Genomic DNA, 22,561 nt, shown 5'->3' with positions numbered 1-22,561 from the left:
TGGTTAACCTTTTCCTATGAAAACTAAAGCAGACATTGACTGCAAGAAGGAGTGGTTTAGGATGTGAGGCGATGGCCTGAAATTGCACTGGGGAGGTTCAGGTTGGTTCTTAGGAGACACTTCTTTTTGGGAAGAGTGGTGAGGCAGTGGTACAGGCTGTCTAAGGAGGTGGTGGGGTCACCATCCCTGGAGCTGTTCAGGAGACATAGAGATGTGGCACATGGGGACATGAGCAGTGGGCATGGTAGGGATGGGGTGGGCCTAGGAATCTCGGAGGTCCTTTCCAACCTGAATGCTTCTATGGATCTACTCCTTCTGCTCTGCGTTTCAGAGCCAACACCACACAGCCCAGCACACACCAACATCCATCCCTGCACATCTCTTCCAGTTTGGAGTTTCAGTACATGCCAGTTAAATCTGGGATGGGTGCAGGGGGCTGTGAGCCAAGCTCTGTGCTTGCATGTTTCCCCTTCCCCCAGTGTTTTAAGACTCTCCTCCGTTCAGCTCTGCAGCTGGGTTCCCACAAGGGTCAGGTCTCCAGAGCGATGATGCACTTGGCCCCAGGAATGCTTTACAGCCCCACCACACTGCCCCAGATTGTGCCCTAATGCACCAGGTACTCTCTGAGCATCGCTACTTCTTAAGGCAAACTGAAAGCAAAGTGCATTCGAAAACTTCACTGTAGTTGTAACTACACCCTTTGGGCGCTGTCAGCCCCACATCACAAGCTGCTCAGCAAAGCCCCTACTGCAAGAGGCTGCCTCACAGAGGCAGTTTCCAAGCTTCAAAAACTGGGGTTGAATAAATGTAATGCAATAGCTGTGCCGGGGAAGAGAAAGACCTGCCAGCCCTTTTGGGAATGGGAACAGCACATTTCCTGTTGGCTCCCCGTGCTGAGATAATGGGGCAGCCTCAATCTGCCAGGTCAGCCTTCCCCCCAAGGTAGCCTCAACCCAAAGATGACATCGACCATCCAAAAAAACCAAGATTCCTCTCCTCCGACAGCACTATCAGGTTGTAATTTTATGCCTGCTCTGCTCCATGTCGGCATTCCAACATAAATTATACAGCTCATTGACTTCCCTGCGATCCTATCCAGCCCAGCAGTGAGCACAAAGAACGCGGCAACCTTTGTAAATCCCTGTGAAGTATTGGGAGGGTTTGGAGGGACGGGTGAAGCAGCGTGACCCAGAGCTGACCCACGTTTAAGGCTAAAATCAGATCACTTTTATTGCTGGGTTATTGTTTTCCTATCTCTGCCCTAGGTTGTTTCACAGCTGTTGCAAGAAGCTTTAAGATGTTCATGGTAAACTGTGCAAAGAGGACACAAACTGCAAGCATTCAGAATCCCTTTCTTCCGACACAGCTTGCAGTAAGATGGGAAAATGAAGAAAAGAGACCAATAAAGCAGGGATTTTCAAGCCATGCTTTTCCACTTCTCCAGCAGTCCTGATTATTGCAAACAGGCGAAGCAAGACACGACACACGAGTTGGACCAAACCTTAAGGCCAAAACAGTTGAGGTTTTGCTCATTTCCATGTGTCTTTCTATATCCTGCTTTTGGCTGAACACAGATGTATCCCACCAAACTACCACGAAGAAAGACACTTCAGCTTCACTAAAATACCCTGGAACCATCTCCCTCCCCTGCCATAAAATCTGCAGATGTTAATGAGAAGAACCTCACTCTGCATACTTCTGTGAAACAGCCAGATTTGTCAGTTCTTTGCTTAACCCAAGAAGAAACACTCCAGAAAAGCTGGATTATGTACCACTTGTGCACTGAGGTATAGGATTACCTGGGTTGGAAGGGACCTCAGCAATCATCCGGTGCCAACCTGTCATCTCATTCCAACAGAATTAGAGGGAACTTCCAAAGGCAGGTCTCAAAGTATCAGTTGGGTACTTCAAAATCCTGCATTTCAGAACCTGAAATGAGTCTATGGTTATACTTGGTAATCGTAGACATTTTTTCCAACCTGAATGATTCTATGACTCTGTGAGTGGGCACTGTGTGGTGGTGGGCTGGCAGCTGGACTTGGTCTCAGAAAGGTCTTTTCCATCTGAAACGATTCTGTGATTCGGTGTGGAGACATGGAGATGGTGGGGATGGACTGACAGTCAAACTGCTGACCCTGGAGCTATTTCCAGTCTGAATGATTCTTTGGAAACCAAGGACATGTAAGCTGTTCTGTGATTGCAGGAAGGCTACTGAGACGCCTTGGCATGATTTCACCCACCTGGGCACAGCCAGCAATATGTGAGTAAACTCCAAGGATGGGGCAGGGAGGGAACCTGGGTTCCCTTTGATGTCTGCAGGAGTTTTTCCTTGGGCTTCACCAGCGATGTGGTGGGTTTCAACCCATGGAAGGATGCTGGTGTGGGACAGGGACAGAAGCCAGCGCGTTGCTGAGACGGCTGGGTGAGAAGTGCACTGTGTGGAACTGGGTGCAAAAGGTGTAAGTTTAGAAAAATTAAACTTACATCTGTATTTTTTCATATTTCTTCCTCCTGTCTTCCCCAGCTCCTGGCCTCACTCCCTGTCTGAAGTCCAAGCTACACAAGTCCAAGTGCTTCCATGCAGCTCCAGTAACAACATCAAAGCATTGACCTCAGCTGATTCTGTGTCCTAGCCAACAGCTACTTAACAGGACACGATGAACTTGGTATCTCGTGCATCTTTGCAAGGCAGAGCCAAGAGAAGATCTGTTTTTTCATTTTCATCCAAGATACTCGATTAACTTCTGCTGCTCTGTAATAGGGCCTCCGTGCTCCTCAGAGATGTTCCCCCTTCCCTGCTGGAAGGCTATGAGAAATGACAGGGGAAAACCTGCCAGATATGTGGGAGAAGCAATGAATCTGACTGTGTAAGTGAAGTGCTGTCAAAGGAACAAGAAAGAAAATGAGAAACAAACAAACAAACAAACAAGCCCAACACACATATATATACACATATTCATTAAGTCCCATTACACATTACTAAATAGAAGGACAAAATCAAATAGAATTAGTATCTACTTAATTATCACATCTTAAAGTCATAATTGCCAATACTGGAAATAACTGGGACAGGAGAAAATAACCCCCTCCCTCAAAATTTCCACTCTTATATCAAAATAGTATGCTTCACCAAATATTTTAATGAAGATATTGTGAAATCAAATCACATTCCGTACACCTAAGTGGAGCCAAAGCCAAGCTCTGCTTTTCATTGTTAGTTTCTCAAAAACATGTAAAGACAACCATTTGAGTTAATTCTGCGTAATTTTCCTCTTATCTGGAAAGACGACCTACATCTGTGTTTCTGCAGCTGCTGCTCCTGCTGCCAGGCATCTGCAGGGGCTCAGCCCTCTCTATGAGTGTCAGCTGTGCTGGTGCTCCTACTCATACTTCCATGTGGCTTAATGTTAGGAACAATTTATTCTCCCAGAGAGCAGTGATGCAGTGGCACAGGATGCACAGGGAGGTGGTGGGATCCCCATCCTGGAGGTGAACCACAGAGATGTGGCACTGGGGGACACGGTCAGTGAGCAAGGTGGGGTGGATTGGGCTTGGACCTGGGGATCTTGGAGGTATTTTCCAACATTAATGTCTCAACGGTTCTAGGACATTGTCAGTGGCTGTGATGGGAATGTCTTTGGGTTGGGCTTGGGGATCTTGGTAGTATTCTCCAACTCTAGTGATCTATGGTTCTATTTAGGGTCATGGCCAATCGGCATGGTGAGGATGGGCTGGGATTAGGCTTGGAGCTCTTGAAGGTCTTCTTCAGCTTTGATGGTTGTGTGATTCTATGACTCAGCCTTCATGGGATGCAAACACCAACACCTCACTGAACAACAACTCAACAGCACAGCGCTGAGCCAAGGAAAACGGCATTTCAGCCAACAACCTGAGCTCCTCCTCATCTTCCTCCCATCCGCTTCATTAGGTTTTGCACTCAGGATGAAGCAACCTGCAGCTCCTGCTTTGCATCAGCCCCTGTCTTGCACAGTAGACTGCAGACAGCTGCTCAGGGTCAGGGGAGCGGTGCTGATTTACACCTTGCAAGGTGGGCGCATGAGTGCGCTTCTTGTTTGTAAACTGGGGATGATTTATTCCCCTGATTAATTCAGCATCTTTCAGGAGACACAGTCTGCCAGCCCCATTCAGAGCCCTTTATTTATTATTTTATTCCTGCATAATCTGTGCTCTGAACAAAGCTGCGCATTGTTCCACGAACAGAAATTGTTTCTCAAATTCCCGCTGTGTTGTTTTCCTCCACTTCTGCTGAATCAGCTTTTAACTTCCATTAAAAACCCTTTTTTATTTAAAAACAAAAACAAAACAAACAAACAAAAAACAAGTGAAATCTGTTTTCCTCATTCCGCCAATTGCCTCCCTACAGCAGCTCCAGCAGCATTCAGTTGCTCCACCAAACAGGGATGCTGTTTTCTCTCTAATATCCCATAGCTTCCACCTGAACAGATCCTACACCCTGCAGCAGGAAGATCCAAAGGAAGATCCCAGAAGCCAACAGAAAGCCCCCAGCACTGTTAGACTGCAGATGTTCTGCATACCCACAGCAATTAGGGCTGACCTATTGCAAAACACACCCCAAGCACGTCCCTCCTGCTTATTGGACTCCTGTTGACTCTTCAGAATCCCCGGGGATGACAATGAAGCAATCACAGATAGGATATTTTGGCTGGTTGGCCGACCGCAAGAAGGGGCTCTGGTTATGACACAGAACAGAACAGAACAGAAAAGTACATCCAAGGTTGGCCATCAGCACAGACTCCTGAGGACAGCACGAAGGTCATGGCCCAGCCCAGACGTATTGAGTGTCCCTCAGAGAGCTGCTGGAAATGGGCTCTGAGGTTCTTGCCTCTGTTCCCAAAAGGATACCTGAAGCCTACCCAGGTGTGCAGGTTACTCACAGTACTCCTGTAGCCCTGTTCTCACTGCGCCTTCAGTTCACAGCTACAGGTAAATACGCTCAGGCTTAGAGGTGAGCAGCTGTGCAAAGCTTGGGAGGTTAGGAATGGGTGCCACCAGCACCCCAGCCTGGCTGATGGCAATTTAAGAGCAAAATCTGTGTAAAGACAAGCATGTATGCTGGCCGCCTCTTGAGGCTGCGGCTTCTCAGAGCTGGAAGTCTGACAATGAGTTGCAGACCCACAACAAGCACAGGACAACTTTGCAAAGCCATGTGAAGGCCACCAAGGGTTATCTTACCAAGTGTGATCACAGTTACCCAAGTGGCATTCCTGGACATAGCTGTGTGCAAGCACAGGTTAGAATAAACAGAAAGACACATCCCAAATGTGACGTCAAGGACCAGCGTTGACCAAGGGTGAAAAAAGGACAAGTTATTTGGCAACCACTGCCTTTTTCCATTGCAGGACATTATCAGAGCTCCTACTTCACTAAATTCTGCAGAAGAAATAGCCCCTGATGTTGAGTGACCAAGAGACAGCTCTGAATTCCAACCTTCTATATACAATCTGCTCCACTCAGCATGTTATTTTCTTCCTTGAGGAAACACATCAGAACATTAATGCTGAGGGCCCTTATGAATCCCATAGAGATCCAGGGTAACTTCTTAGTAGCTACTGAAGCAAAACCAGCTCACCTCAGGCTGGATATTAGAAAAAACATCTTCTCCAAAGAGCAGACAGGCATTGGCACAGGCTGCCCAGGGAGGTGGTAGACTCCCTGTCCCTGGAGGTGTTCAAGAACTGTGGAGATGTGGCAACTGGGGACATGGGCAGTGGGCATGGTGGGGGTGGACTGGGGTTGGGCTTGTGGATCTTGAGGTCTTCTCCAACCTTAATGCTTCTATGACTCTGTAATCCATGAACAGACAGACCTCTTGTGTAACAGCTGAGGGATGGGCTTCCCAGGCATCTCCAGTTTGGGAACATTCAGGTTTGGACGCACCACATCAAAGGGGCTACTTGATATCGGACAGCACGTCAAGCCAAAGAGATGCCAGACTGCAACCAAGAGCTGGGTAATTTTCCACAGACCGTTGATATCTTCTGTTCACCATCTGAATGTGGATGGGATTGCAAAAAAGGTGAGGAAGAATAAGGAAACCTAGTTTCATCTTTTACCCTCACTTTCTTTCCAACTGCACAAAAATTCCAATGGTGACAAAGGAGCCTGAAAAAAGACTTTTGCAGTAAGACAACAGTTGGGGCTGAATAAAAACAAAATTAGAAGTACTGCTATTAGGCATTATGTTAGAGCACTTTCCTCAGCATCTGAAGTTGTTCAGGGCCTGTGCCTTAGTGAAGGACTTTGGCTGACCCTGCTTTGCATTCACTATCTGCTGCTACCATGCCCCTTGTTCTTCAAAGATCCAAAAACAAACCTCAAATGGTTACAGCTCTTGCATAAAAGCCCTTTGCTGAGGCAGAGGAGGCCATGCTGTATCTTGGCCCCAGACCAGTTCTTCAGCATGTTTGTGAGCACTCCCACCAGAACTTGGCATTTTTATGGACCTTGTGGTTGATGCTTTCACTTCAAGGGACAAGAAACACAGGTTTCGTACAGGAGTTTCTACATACGCAGGATTTTTGGTCTCAGAGCACCCTTGTTTTTTTCTAGAGAAGTAAATAAAAAGCCTTCAAGTGCTGAGAGCTTCTTGTGGGAATGCTTCCCACCATGCTGGGTTGGTATCCTACCATGTTGGGTTGGCATGTCCCACCTTGTTGGACTGGCACGTCTCACCATGTTGGGTTGGTGTCCCAACATGTTGGGTTAGGATGTCTCACTCTGTTACATTGGCACGTCCCATCACACTGGGTTGCTGCTTCCCACCACTTTGGGTTGATGTCCCACCACACTGTGTTGGTGTCCCACTCTACTGAATTGGCATGTCCCATGACATCGGGTTTACACATCCCACCAGACTGGATTGGCACTTCCCACCATGCTGGGTTGGTGTCACACCACACTGGGTTGGCACATCCCACTGTGTTGGGGTCCTGCTGACAGCCGAGATCTCTTGTGACAGAGCATGAATATCCAAGGGAACTTGTTCCAGCTGGCTCCAAATTTCTGGGTGAGAAGATGAAAGAAGCCAACTCAAAGGTTGGGGACACAAAGACATCTGATTGCCTGTGACTTAGGAGATATGGAGCCTTGTGTTCCCAATGAAAAATGGAACGAAGACGAAGAATGGTAAAAGAAAGGAGGGGAGCAACTTATTACAAATAGATCTAACTCCTCTTGTGGCCACTGACCAAAAAATATCACCTCATTTAGTGATGCTTGAGATGTTTTCCTTTAAAATTTGTAGACCTGATAACTACAGACACTGTGCATTAGTATGCTTACGTGAGAGATTTTTGCTCATGGGCTACTGAAATGAAAAATCAAGATATCTTTTACACAAAACCAAATGGAAGAATTTAATTGAGCAGAACTAATACGTATACTTTCAACAAAGTGCCTCAAGGCCACAGTAGAATTTTGGGACTTGTTTCGGAAAAGCTTGTGTTATTATATACTGAAATACCCTTAAAAGTGTTTATCTAATGAATCAGAACTCATATAATGGACTGTACAGGTATGTACCACTTCCTCCTCAGATACGATTTCCCCCTTGCTAAGTAATTTTCAGTTGTATTTTTGCTCTGAAAAAAAAAACCCCATGTTTCTTTATGGACTGACCTCCACAAAGAAATAAAACATCCAGCACTTCCTGGGGCTGTCTGTGCCAAGAGTCAAACACCTAACAACTTCCCATTAACTGCAGACAACACAGCAACTACTGGTGTGTGTCCCTTTACCCGACAGTAAACATATTTACTAATTAGGGCTTTCTCCTGTGAAAACAGTCAAATGACTTTTGTACACAGTGAAATCACCACATAATTAATCATCTTATTTATCCAATAAATTATCAAGCTGCTCAAACACAGCATGATAAAGCTTTTCCCTACCCATTTTCTTTGTCTCAACCCAACCTCTGTTTACAGCCTCATGCGCTTTGCCTAAACTATCGGTGCCCCGTGGAATGTCAGGTCTAGCCATCGCTACACACAGCAATAGAATTGACTATTCCAGTAACTGGATATTAGGAACAATTTTCCTCCCAGAGAGCAGTGATGCAGTGGCACAGGATGCACAGGGAGGTGATGGAGTCCCCTGGAGGTGTTCCAGAACCATGGAGATGTGGCATTGAGTGACATGGTCAGTAGGCATGGTGGGGTGGGTTGGGCTTGGGCTTGGGGATCTTGAAGGTCTTCCCCAGTCTGTGAAGATCTTTTGGTGTTTCCAACCCAGGCTCCTCCAAATCATCCCATCATAGTCCTGTCCTAATGGACATGGGGAACAGCACTAAAATCTTTATTGGTTTCCATACAGTACAAAGAGGCCTTTCCAAAGTCAAAGCATCTTACATCAATATATTGCCCTTATCAAGTGAAGCCACAATTTCCTTAAGGAATAAAATAGGATTGTTCTGGCAGAGATCTGCCCCTTGGCAAGGAGGAGCTCATATAAGAGCTGCTGACATCATAACGTGTCAAACTACCCTTGAACTGGCTCACTGATTCATTTCGAAACCATTGCCTCTATCTACTTACATATATTACAGCTGATTTGCAGCATAGAGTGTCCCTTCAGCCCAGCCAAGCTGGACTACTCCATGCTAAGCCCTTGATGACCCAGCACCTCCTCACGTGCTTGTTCCCAAACACCCAAAATCTTCAGCAGATAAAACTACGAAATTCTTGCTGTCCCAGGTCATGACCAAGCTTGCTGGAGCATCACAAGAAAAACACATTTTCCTGTTCCCTTGTCTACCTTGCAGACTGCTGTTGGCATGTTGTCTGCAGGCATGACCGGCAGTCCTCAACTCAAGCAGCAGACTGGTTTGCACTGAAAGAATGCAGTGAATGGGAAGGAAGAAAAGCATGCAGAGCCTGGCTCTGCAATGCGGTGTTTTCCTTGACCAAACTGAAGGACTATCATCCAGATCTCTCTCATCTGGAAACACCTTACAAAAGCACTCCACACTGAAAGAGTACCTTTAATCTTAGCTGAAGTGTTTACAGACCATGGGTCTAACTCCATGTTCAGCTGCATCTTTGCAACCTGTGCTGGCTGGGAAAGAAATGCATTAACAGAGAGCAAAATACTACAGTGTGTGCAACAGCAGAATAAGAATTAACTCCATATGAAGCCCATTTATTTCTGGAAGGGTCCATTCATTTTGTCTGTTTTTCTTTATTCTTGAATATTCCTGCTGCTCATCGTTAAGAGAAGATAAAGGAAAGGCTGCAGATTACTTTGCATCATAAAGCAGAATTTGTTCCAGGAGCCCTAGCTGGTGTGGGAAAGATGGTAGAGCTTCACTTCAAAATTGATCAAAATCCCATTTTGCCAGGTGCTGTGCATGGAGCCACCGAATAACGGACCTCCCCAGAAGTCATATTGCACAAAACAACAGTACGAAGTATAGGAAAAAAGCACAGGAAAAAAATGAGGGGAAATCAGCCAAACCCCATCAGTGGCTCATGATAATAAATTTCTGGGTTGAAAAGGACCACAATGTTCGTCTAGTTCCAACCCCCTGCTATGTGCACCAGACCAGGCTGCCCAGAGCCACATCCAGCCTGGCCTTGAATGCCTCCAGGGATGGGGCATCCACAACCTCCTTGGGCAACCTGTGCCAGTGCCTCACCACCTTCTGTGTGAAAGACTTCCTCCTAATATCCAACCTAAGCCTCCTCTGTCTCAGTTTAAAACCATTCCCCCTTGTTCTATCAACATCCACCCTCATAAACAGTCATTCCCCTTCCTGAAGATCCCAAATAACACTAAAATAACACACTGAAACATTTAAAGTTCTTTAGAAAAACATAGGAAATCCCCCTTCAGGTTGAAGGATGAGTCCAGCACCCTGATGGCATACAGAGCCATGGGTTGAAGAAGGCTGCATGTCGAGCACATCTTCCTCATAAAATAGACTCACTAGGTCATTAAGGTTCACAGAATCACAGAATCACAGAATGGCCAGGCTTGGATGGGACCTCAAGGATCACGAATCTCCAACCCTCCTGCCACATGCAGGGCCACCAACCTCCACAATTAATACCAGACTAGGCTGCCCAGGGCCCCATCCAATCTGAACACTTCCAACCTCTCTGGTTGTAAAAGACCACTAAGTCACATCAGTCCATCTCCACCACCCCCACTAGCCATGTCTAGTACTCAGTGCCACATCTGCCCTTTTCATGGTGCCCTGCCAAGTCATTCACCGATGAACACCAGGAGGAAATGGTTTGCCACGTTTCCCAAAGTTCTCTGGGTTTTGGGTGAAAGGCAGAAGTTGGGCACGCTCAGGGATTCTTGCCTTAGAAGCTTGACACCTTCCCATATCCAACTGTTCTCTCCGCCTAGACCTACCAAGCAGCTTCTCTTCTGAAAGAGCCACTGTGGGATTTGCTGAAGCTTCCAGCACCGTTTTCTCATGACAAGGATTGTGCTGGTGCAGAGCACTGGAACGAGATCAACCCACGCTCATGGCATATGGTGGGCGACGCTGCAGACCTCCCCTCCTCTCACCACTGCCGTGATTCCAGGTCCTTCAGCTGCTCCCAGCCTAGCAAGAAAGCAAGGCAGCCCATACAGAGGGTCTGTTTGTCTGAAGGGCTCAGCCAAAACGCTGCCAGGTGGAACCCAGCCAAGATGCAGCAGACCGTGACGGACAGACCCACACCATTTAGACAGCAAGTTACCGGAGGGGGAAATTCAGCAAGAAGAGCAAAACACACACACACACACACACACACACACACACACACACACACCAGCACTCACACACCGACCCATTTCAGCAGGAGGTCAAAGTCTAATTAGGTACTTTATTACTCGTTTAAGTCTTGTCTGGCTTTCAGGGCTGGAAGAATGGCGGGTGTGCACGTGAAGCTGTGAACCTCAGGGATGAACAGCAATTTGCATTTGAAGCGAGCCCCTGGTCCCATTCCCAGGGAATTTACTTGATGCATGGCTTAGCAGGACGGGCAGCTCAGTGTTGTTTACCACCTCACTTGGCACACACTGACAGCTCCAAGGACATCAGCCCCACATCCACCTTTCCTTCCAAGAGCATGGCTGCAGGTTTTCATGGGAGCGTTAGCTCTGAGCTGAAGGAATTCCCATCTTCAGAGCCTGGTCTTTTCTACACCTGACATCCTGCAGAGCTGGGTGTCAGCTCTGGGTTGAAGTGATGATGCAGCCTTCATTAATTATTAATTAATCATTACAGGGCAAGAGGAAACGGTCTCAAGTTGCACCAGGAGAGGGTCAGGCTGGAAGTTAGGAACAATTTTTTCTTCCAAAGAATGGTGATGCACTGGCACATGTTGCACAGGGAGGTGGCAGAGTCCAAATCTCTAGAGGTATCCAAGAACCATGGAGATGTGGCTCTTGCGAACATGGCCAGTGGGCATGGGGGGGCAAGCTGGGGTTGGGCTTGGTGGCCTGAGAGGTCTTTTCCAACCTTCACTATGCTATGAGAAGATCACGTGGTCAAAACCAAATACGCTGCTTATAAAGCAACTTATTCATCATAGAAATGAAGCCAGAGCTCCTGCCTGTGTGGTGTTGGAGCTCGCAGGCCTCTGTGGTGTTGGAAGGCTGCTACAACATCACTGGAGGATCAGTTTCTTCTCATTCAGCAGAACATCAAGGCTGACCCGACCTTTTCTCCATAGCTAAGGGCCTGCCATCCAAGACTCAGAAACCCAGTTTCTCAATTTCTGTGTTACTGCCCCATGTATGATAGGAAGCATGAGGCATGCATGCAGAGGGGAAGAATTTTTTTTCTTTCTGTGTTAGCCAGAGCTGAAAGCTGGAACAGGTGTTGGGAATTTCCCCATCTTAAGGCTTGAAATCTTAGATGTAATCTACCTGGTAGGTGGCCACCACTATATTCTTGCTCTGTTAGTACAGCATTCATGACATGTAAGATGTCCTACCTGAAGATATGTTAGCAATAGAGTTTTTGTGGGCTTAGGAGTATCACCTTCTCATGGGCAGCTTCCCTGCCTGCAAGGGATTGGAACTGGATGACCTTTAAATTCCCTCCTAACCCAACCATTCTTTGATTCTATGATCAGCCTCATGATCTCAGCTATTTTCATACCTAGACTCCAAATCACCATTGGCACGAAAAAGTTGTGAGCACTGACAAAACGTTTGCTGAGAATTTGTTAAGGGGAAGAATTGACACAAAACCGGTTCCAGAACCCACAAGGTTTGATCATCATTTCAGTTCAGTGGAAAAGCAAGACAGGCAACTGGGAAGAGGCTGAGAACGTGAGATTTTCCTAACCCTTTATTTTTAGGCTTTGTCCGTTTGCAAACTGAAGGATCCCCACTGAAATGAAATGTTCTACACTTACAGAGAAAACGGTGGTCAAATACCTTTTCCTCCCAGGGCTGTGGAGGTTTTGTTTTTGAACAGCACTTCTCATCAGTGCATCATTACTCAGATAGAGATGGAAATTTCAGTTTCCCATGTGAAAGATACCTAGGAGAAATGGTCCAAGCTCCAAGATCTCCAAGTCAAACCTCCTTAATGTTTGGTTCATTTTCCAAGTAATACAGTTTGTGACAACTTCTCAGCACTGAAACACATCAACCATCAGCCTCAAAGATGGTGAAAAAAAACCCCAAACTGATCTGAACCTGAGCAGCTTGTTGAACAAGGACTGGCCTTTGCTTGGTGCCTCCTTTGCTTGGTGAAGATAAGGAGGAATGGGGTTTGGAGGAGCTGAGAAAAGACAAAGTGACAGACTATAGAAACAGGGCGCTGAACCCCACTAAAAAAGTAACCAAGATGGACAGGGTGGATATAAATGTCAAAAAAATAAACACAGTAGGAACAGAGCACGTGGTAGGAATTAGACTGTTTTGAATCTGGGTTCAGAAACAGGGAGGATTATGAAACAGGGCCATCTCAAGTAGTCCCAGCAAGACACGGCCCAGAGGTTCCCCCTGGAATGTGGGGTTGATCAAGGACAACAGCAAAAGCTGGATGCGGATGACATGCATGAAAACCTCAACAATAACAGAATGTAGCAAGGCATTGAGTCAAAGGGTTTCAAAATAAAGCATTACCGTGTTCCTAAATATAGTTATATTGGCTTGGATATGTCCTTGCGTTGCTATGATGGAAAGAAGTCCAGCACTGAGCTGAAAAGGTTGGTCTGAGAGGTGTGACACACAGTACGTGGAGATGTAAAACATTTATTTCAGACGTCAAACGGCTGAAATAATGGATAGGTGCTGAGGATAAGAGTCACTGGTCCATCAGACACAGAGGCACATGGAAAAGCTAACAGTGATGTCAAATTCAGCTACAAAAAGTTATTCGGGCACCAAAATAAGGCTCTGGGTCTTGAAAGGAATACAAAATTGCCAAGGGTTGCATGCAACTGGATTGAAGAATCAAACCTTTAGGTGCCTCTCCTTGGGGATTTGAATGAGAAACTCAAAATCAGACTTCTGAAGATCTGTTCCAATAAGCGATACTTGAGCAGAAAGCACAGAGGCTGCTGCTGTGTCACAGGAGGAAGGCTTTTTCCTCCCAAATGTGGAACCATACACAACTAACACTGGCAGAAATCTGATAAATGCCGTCCTGGAGCCTGGCCAGCAGCACATTGACACACAAAGACCACTTACCCGAGTTTACAATAAATAAATAAAAGCTGTGCCAGCAGACTTCTGGTGGAGAAGCATAGAATTCCCATTTCCAGCCATGTCTCTGAGGCCCACTACATTTGCTGGGACAACACACTGGAAGCCACAGCCCTGCAGGAGCTCAAAGCCTGGCAGGTTCAAAATCCATGCCCTTTTCAGAGCTCCCAGTTCTGCAACTGGTGCACCCTAAAAGGGGCAGCCCACATTTGTCCAGCTGCTGTCTGAGCCATTCCTAAACGTGCTCCCTCGTGGTTTATCCTCAGCATTTGAAACATCTTGCCTGAATGCTTGGAAATGCACCCCAGGGTGACTGCGTCGCAAGGTTTGGATCAGCATCTGAGATCCAGAATGCTCCAAATGTCATGAACTTGCAGAACTGGGCAAGAGAACAGCCTCACTCCCTGTGTTTTACCATACTCTCTGGTTTTACTTGGAATGGATTCATACTGCAAAATGTGGTCTCAGTAGAAGTTCAGGAGTTTAGTAAACACTAATTAGGATAGTGATTCCTCCATCTCTTATTGCCACTGTCATCCAGTTCTGGAAATATACAATAATAGGGGCTGGGGAAATAAAGGAAAACCATCAAATTGTTGATCAGAAAAAGGGAGAAAATACTGAGAGTGAGGGGGAGAAAATAAAGTCTCAACGATTATGTGAGAGGAAGAGGAAAAATAACATGGACTGATAAAAGCCTTTTGGATACAGCTGCTAAGGGAAAATCCTTGCTAAGGGAACTCAGCAGTTGGCAGATGTCAGTTTCTTCCTACTGCTACGCCTAGAGGTGTTTTCTATGTCTTTGTCACTCCCAGTCTGTTGTCTTTTTCTACAGCTCAGTCTGCACGTTGTTGGGATAGAGATTTTTGTTGCACGGATGACTTGTCCAGCAGGACTCTGAGCATCACCTCTTCTTACAAGTGGTAATAACCACCTGCTCTGTATCGAAACCACCACCAGCCCTTTTCCACCTGGCCCCCATCAGCTGGTCTTCCTGATGGGCACTCATCTTCTCCTCGTGTTTCTGGGACCGTTCCAGGTAGCTCTCAGTCAGCTGAGCCAGATGCCTCTGCTTTGCCTTGCTTGGCTGCCTTTGCAGAGTCCTCTAGGGACTCTAGGGATCCCAGAGTCCCCTCTAGGGATCAGACAGACATAAACAGTCCCCATGAATACTTAATTGTTGAGGCGCATCTGTGTTTATGTCACAATGGCCTCCCCCGATAGGATCCTATTATCTGGCTGTGGAGCTCATGTATATGTTTTACTCCCTGTACTTCAACTCCCAATGGGGAAACTCTGTCAAAATCTTGAAAAGCTCTCAGAAAGTTTAAAATTAGATCAGATCTTCCTGTGTGGCTCTTCTACAGTGGATCGAATCCAAACATGAGCTGAACTACAAACAGTTTGCAGGCTGCTCTGGAGGGCTCCATGGAGTCAGACTTGTTCCAGGGCCCCAAGTGTAGCTCCCAGAACTGCATTAAGAATTGAATTAAAGAACAGAAGAGATGGAGAATCACTGCTGGGCTGCTAATCCCCCTTATCCCCAGCACATAGCTCCAATTTCACGCCAACAGAAACGTAGCTATCATTTGTTGGGTTTAATCACTCCGAGTTCTAAAACTCTCTTTAAAATAGCTCTTCAAGTTCCAGTCTCTAACACAGCAGAACAGGTATGGGTGTGTTTGGCTGCTAATCTGCAGGTGTACACGATGGCTCAACCTAACCAGAAGGTTTCTGTCACAGCAAGTGATGGTTTCACTAAGTGGAACACAAAAGTCAGTAGTGGTGTGATGGATGAGTTTGTCCACTCATTGTAAGCAGGCCTTTCCCTAGCTATAATTAGGCCATTTTAATCACTCTGTTACATCGTGCCAAATCTGGATCTCTAAATCAGTTCTTCAAAGAGAAAGGCTGTGCCTTCCCACGTCTGTGAAGCACTGAGTGCATTTAATCTCCAATTCCTACACGGTCTCCAGAGAAGCAGACTCAAAAATAAGCAGTCGTGATGTAAAAGTACAGCAGTTTTCTCATTCCAGAAATGTCATCGACGTAGTAGCCAGAATGGAAATGAGTCAGTCCTTTCCTTTTCCTTTCTCAGTTCTGAAATTCACATAGGACGGAGATTCACTGCGCCCATTAGTCTAGAATAAAGGGCTCATTATGAGGAGAGAGCTCAGCTGAGTTATTTCAGCTGAAGAAGGAATTTGGCATAACACTTCTCAGAGTCCGTGGGGCTGGAACATCTCATGAGCAGATGCAACCGGATCACAGCTGCCCCCTGCATCAGTTAACCTCCTGCTTACTCATTCTGCAAAACATACCTGGAAAATTATTCACATTCCCTTCTGCACTGCAGAAATTTGCTGGGAGGCTGCACACACCTACATGTGGCAGAACTCCATCACCATTACGTTCCGTGATTGAGAATAGATTACCCATGATGTATTTTCTCAATTAATAACATCAGTACTTTCAGGGTGAAAGGATTGGGTAAGGAATGGCTCCAAATTCCTCTCTCATTTCCTAAGGAGTTACCAGTCTTCACAGGAAATCCTTTATTCCTAGCTCGTGTACCATGATGAGACAGCACAAATTCTGATCCCCTGCTTCAGCAGAGCACTGGATGCTATGAGGATGGGGAATTTAGGAGAGCACCAAAATCTTTGCCCTTTCTACACCTCCGTTACATCTCAGGAGGTAGAAAAGCCATTTTTGGCTTTAGGCTGTCAATTCTTCAATGCATTGAGCATCTTCTACCTGTGAACTGCCAGACAGACATCAGAAAAGATATAACCAGATATCAGTCTTCCCTTCCATAGCTATGCTATGTTCCACAGGTTGCCTGGAGAAGAGCGACCTCTTCTCCAGGGCTGGGTTATACTCTGGACATATTTCTCAAGGTTTTATTTTGCCCACAGTCAAAATGTTCAGAAACTTTGTTTATTTATTTAATGAAAGCTGAATTCCTTACAAGCATGAGAAATCAAACTTTAGAGAACTATCACAGCAAATTGCGTGACTTGTGAAAGAAACCCATGAGCTTGCAACACTACAGTTTGTATATAGGGGCTTGGGTTTTTGTTTTTGTTTTTTTTTAAATCAAGATCTCAGAAAAACTTATGGACTAAGAACTATACTATATTGAGGAGCAAGCTTCAAATCCAGCTTGAAGCCAAACTGTTGTGCAGCCATATTCCTAAATCCCATCATCTTTGGCTTTCATCTTTATCCCACAAAAATCCTGAGGAATTTAATGAGTCCCCAGGGGTCAGTACTGGGATGGCCCTATTTGATGTATTTTATGATCATATGGAGAAGGAGACTGAGCGCACCGTCAGGAAGACAGGTGACACCAAATTGAGAGGGAGTGTCGATCTTCCTGTGGGTAGGAAGGCCCTAAGAATGATCTGATCAATGGGCTGAGGCCATTGTGATGAAGTTCAACAAATGCTGGCTCCTGCACTTCAGCCACAACAGCCCTACGCAATGCTACAGGCTGCGGGCAGAGGAGAAGTAGTCAGCATGGATTCACCAAGGGGAACTCGTGCTTGACCAATCTGGCAGCCTTCTATGATGTCCTCACTGACTGGGTAGATGGGGGGAGAGCAATGGATGTTGTGTACCTTGAATTCATCAAGGTATTTGACGCCATCTCCCACAGCACGCTTGTTAAGAAGTCCAGGAAGTGTGCAGTGGATGGGTGGGCAGTGAGGTGGACGGAGAGCTGACGGCTGGCAGAGCTCACAGGGCTGTGTCCTTCATGTGTTCCCCTTCCTCCATTCGTTTATAAGTTCTCATCATGACTTCAATGGTCTCACTTTGACGTCCAGAGAGAACAGTAAGATGTTCTGAGCGAGGCGTGATGCAAGTCCTGGTGTCCCACATACACTGCACAGCTATTTCATAATCTTGCCCCTTTTTCCTCCACAAAATCGACTTCCTGTAGTTAGTTATTTGTCTCCAAGGAAAGAAATGACAAACCCCAAGGAACAAAGTAACCCTACGTCCGGCTGTGCCTTGCTTATGCATGGCAGCATGGGTCAACAAGCAGTAAACACACCTTGGAGAAGTGTGTACCTTCTTGCTGGTACTTGCAACTTCAGTTCCCATTAAACCCCACGCAAATAGAACCCTCTCTGCCTCTCGGCATTTCATGCCTTTTGCCAGACCTCCTCACTGACATAAACAGCTCCAGACCTTCTGAAGCCAGGCACACAGCACCTGTTCATGCTGGATTCTTTTTCCCATTGTGATCCCTACGGTCTTCCCTACAGCCACGAAGTCTCAGTATGAACTTTCCACATCTGCTGTACGCTTGGGGATGACTGAAAGCTTCTGTCAGGTAGAGATTCTCTATTTGGACATTCAGAATGAAGATGGCCAAGCTTGGCTTAGAAAAATGCATCTCCTGTGTAGATAGGCTCTGGCTTTAGGGAAGCCCAGAGAAAACAAGGGTATTACCTGAAAAGAAAGTTAGGTGCTGCAACTATTCCCAGGAGTAAAAGATTGCATCTATTTGGTATCTACATGTTAGTAGAAGGCACATCTGCAGAAACTGAGGTACAACTGTGTGTTTTTGAGCAGTATCAAGAAGATCATTGCAGAAATCATTTCACTGCCCAAACTGCCTCTTCTGCAAATCAAGCAAAGAAAGGCAACAAATAAAACAATCAGGCAGAATAGAATAATAGAATCATGAAGGTTGGAAAAGTCCTCCAACATCACCAGGCTCAACCCTAACCCTCTCCCACCATGCCCACTGACATGACCCAAAGTGCCACATCTCCACGGTACTGGAACACCTCCAGGGACAGGGACTCCCCCTCCCTGTGCCAGTGCATTACTGCTCTTTGGAGAAGAAATTGTTCCTAACATCCAACCTGAAAAGAAAGTCCTTTTTCTCTGAGCACCTAACGAAGCTGGGAATAATCATGGATGGGTGTAACGATGTCCACAGGCTGTGATAGGATTAGAAACCAGAAACATCTCTGGTGCAAGCACCCTGTGGAGCTCCCTGCAGACTGCAGGAGGACACAGCTGCAGAAACAGCCTGAAAAGGGAAAAGGACATGGGCTTCCCCCAGCACTTACTGATCATGGCCCCAGAAAAGGACATGTGTGCAGGTGTGGCCGTGCCTGGTGATGGTGTTTCCATGAAATCCCAGGGAGACAACACAATGCCAGCTGCTTGCTGCACACTGACACCAACGAGTTCCCTGCTGCCAGCAGCTGCTGTCTCTCCCCATGCAGACGGAGATCCTACAAAAAAGTGCCGAGGCAGAGGCTGAGAAAGGCCCTTTTCAGGGGGAGCACGCTTCGTGATGCCGGCTGGAGCAGCGATGCAAAGCAGGGCGGTAGAAACAATGCAATATGTTAATTGCTCTCTCGCCTACCGGAGAGCAGAGCTGGGGCCCCGGGGGCAGTGATATGGCAGAAAGTTTTATTTCCAAAATAACATTCCTTTCAGCTCCCAAAGGGAGCTGGAATCTATAGAAGGCAGTGCTATCACTACCTGAATATTCACAGTGCAGTATAACCCATCCTCAGGTCCCTTAATTGTTGGTTAACAAGCTGCTATCTCTCACCAGGCTAATCTGGACACTTTGTTTTGGGGAAATGAAAACAATCCTGCCTGTTTCAACTGACTTTCAGTAGGATCTCACACCCAAAGATGATTCTGTAGCACTCTGCAAGCAAAAATTCCTTCCCTTGGGATTTTGGAGGATCTCCTCTTTGTTTCTCTTGCTGCTGAGTGCAGCACTGGGAGGAGATGGGTATTAGTAGTCTAGGAGAGGTTTTAATATGAGAAAATATTCCTTTTTAAGAGAAAAGAGCCCCTGTAGGAAAATAAATTCACTGAGCTTAAAGAATTAACAGGAGGAAGGGAAAAAGTAATGGTTTTGGAGTGCTGCAGGGTGTCTGTGACCCCTCCCTGCCCCCAGAAGTGAAACTGTCTGCCTGCTCCTAGGAGGGAGGTGATGTGCCTGTGGGCTCTGCACCCAGGACTCCCAGCTCCATGTATCAAGTCCTGGTAATGGGATGGTGACCTCTTTCCCAGGCACTGAGAAGCAAGAGCCAGAGAAGTACCTGCAGATGTGGTCCAGAGAGCCATGTCCTCTGCTGGACACACTCTGGCCACAGAGGGAACCAGAGCTTTAATTCCTACCTGATTCCCAAATTCTGCTTTGCTATGTGTGTGCCATTTGGGGCTTCCAACCCAATGAACCCAGCAAAGCTGCCCGCTGGATATCACACCCCCACCACTTGCAATCATTCTTAGAATCATAGAATCACTAAAGATGGAGAAATCCTTTTAGATCATCAAGTCATATTTCACGGCATCAAGACAACATCAGAAGAAAATAGATGCCAGGCTGGGAGTATTTTGCAGGTGGCAATATAAACCAACTAAATCCATAAAAAGCTCTTGGCAGTGGTTGTGAGCCTACCAGCCCACTCCATCCGTGACATTACCTACTTTTTGTTACTGAGGCTGAATGCACCATAGTTTGCAATAAAGGATTTCAAAAGCCCCCCCCAAACACCCTCCCACCACCCAGCCCCATCTCCCTTGCATTTCTGATGGAGTGGTATTTGGCAGTCAGAGGGGGCCCGCCCTGAAACGTGCTTTAATAGTGTGAGTGCTCACTGCACGGGGAGCCAGCTCTTCACGTCACATGAGCTGAGCTTGAAAGCAATTCTTGGGCTTTCCATGAAATCTGCTTGATCCATGTGCTGAAACGCAGCTATTACCAGATGATACAGAGCACCTGCCTAGCAGGGCGTTTGGGGCAGGAAAATCCCCAGTTCCAGCCAAAGCAGCAGGAGGAACTTCTGCACTGTTTGACTGAATTACTCAGCTGGACACATGGGATAGATCGTGGCTGAAGGTCATGCTTCGACAAAGAAAATCTTCCATCATGAAAGTGTCCAAGCAGCTTCCTCAGGGGCGCTGAGTCAGATCCAGGTGTCCCACACATGACCGCCTTATTTCGTAGCTGCAGAGCGTAATTATGGGCTTTGCAAGAGAGAATCTTAGAATCATGAAAGTTGGAGAAGACCTCCAAGATCCCAAAACCCAACCTCAACCCACCTCTACCATGCCTACTGACCGTGTCCCCCAGTGCCTCATCTCCACAGGTCCTGAACACCTCCATGGATGGGGACTCCACCAACTCCCTGTGCAGCCTGTGCCACTGCATCACCGCTCCTGGAAGAGGAAATTGTTCCTAATATCCAGCCTCAACCTCTCCTGGAAAAAACTTAATGCCTCTGCTTCTTGTCCTATCACTATGACACCCCCAGGTCCTTCTCCTCCATGCAGCCTTCCAGCTGCTCTGCCCCCAGCCTGCAGCATTGCATGGGCCTCTTGTGGCCAAAGTGCAGGAGCCAGCACTTGGTCTTGTTGAATTTCATCACACTGGTCTCAGCCAATTGATCCACCCTGTTCAGATCAATTCTGTAGGGCCTTCTTACCTCCAGGAAGATTGACACTTCCTCCCAGCTTGGCATTTTCTGCAAACTTACTGAGGGTGTGCTCAAATCCCTCCTCCAATATAGGTATTAAGCAGGACAGGCTCCAGAACTGAGCCCCAGGGGAACACCACTCTTTACCAGTTGCCAGCTGGATATAACTCCATTCACCAAGCATGATTACAGAAAGATTACAAAATATGCAATATTCACAGAGTAAAACTAGGCTGACCTCTCCCCTTCCTGTCCTCCCAGTGTGACACAGCCTGCTGTTACTCATGGATTCCAATTGCTCCAGGTCTGACCCCATCCATCACCTGCGAGATCACTCCGAAAAGGACAGGAAGAAGCAGACAGAAATATGATTTGGATCAGAGAAAAGGCTGAAATCTGAGCCCTGAAAGCATCTGGGTGGGAATTGCTGCAATTCCCATCCAGATACGGAGGGACACACATCCACACAACGTGCTCAGGTGCAGCTACAGCCCAGAAGAATGAGATGCACCCACAGACAGAGCCACAGCCACCGCAATGGCAGCTGAGCCTCCAGCATAGCTCCTGCAAAGGATGGAGTTTAGGCAGCCCATCTGGATGTCCTTGGCTGTCTGGCTTTTGTCTCTGTGCTGCTACACGTGCAGTGCCCGGATTCAAGTCTGAACAAACCAAGCAGAAAGAGGGCTCGTGGGTCCCAGGCATTGAAAAGGAATGAGTCAGCCCCTCTGAAACATCCCAAAATTAGAAAGCAGTTCATTATGGTGACGTCTGAGTGTTCGGGGCATGGTTGCTTCAAGCTTAGCAGAAATTCCCCGTTGTGGTGAGGAAGAGTCATCGGTTCAAACAGAACCCTGGCATCCTGACACCACAAGTGTAATCCAGCATCCTCTGGGAAAGAGCCCCCAGAATGACACCCCCCAGACTGGATGACGTGGCTGTGACATGGCTTTGAGCCCCTGGGCAGGATGGAGGATGGGGACACAGAAATGAATGTTCTACAGGCCGCCAGGTCGGAGCCACCTCATCTCTGTCTGCTGGAAGTCTGACATCCGAGGCTCAGTCAGAGTATTCCTGCAGTCAGTGGAGATAAACAGGCAGCACTTGAGATGGTTTAATTTGTGCTTATCACTGTTCTGACTGCCTCTCAGCTGCACAGAGCTTTTCCTTGGCCAGCCACAAAGCCACTCTGCTTCCAGCTGCAACTTCTCCGACCAGTCGTCCTTATTTACATTAGTGCTCACATTTTTCATAGCTTCCTTTCATTTCCCAGTCAGTGTCAGCAGAGGCTGGGAAGAATTTAATCTTTTCTGAGTGTTTCATTCCCAGGGTGTTCCTGGAACAGCTTTCAGTTCTCATCCAAGTCAAAGCACTGTTGTGCCTTTGAGCATCACATA

The sequence above is a fragment of the Lagopus muta genome, chromosome Z (genome assembly GCF_023343835.1).
Source record: "Lagopus muta isolate bLagMut1 chromosome Z, bLagMut1 primary, whole genome shotgun sequence".
Classification (NCBI taxonomy): Eukaryota; Metazoa; Chordata; class Aves; order Galliformes; family Phasianidae; genus Lagopus; species Lagopus muta.
Note: the sequence above shows the minus strand (reverse complement) of the source record.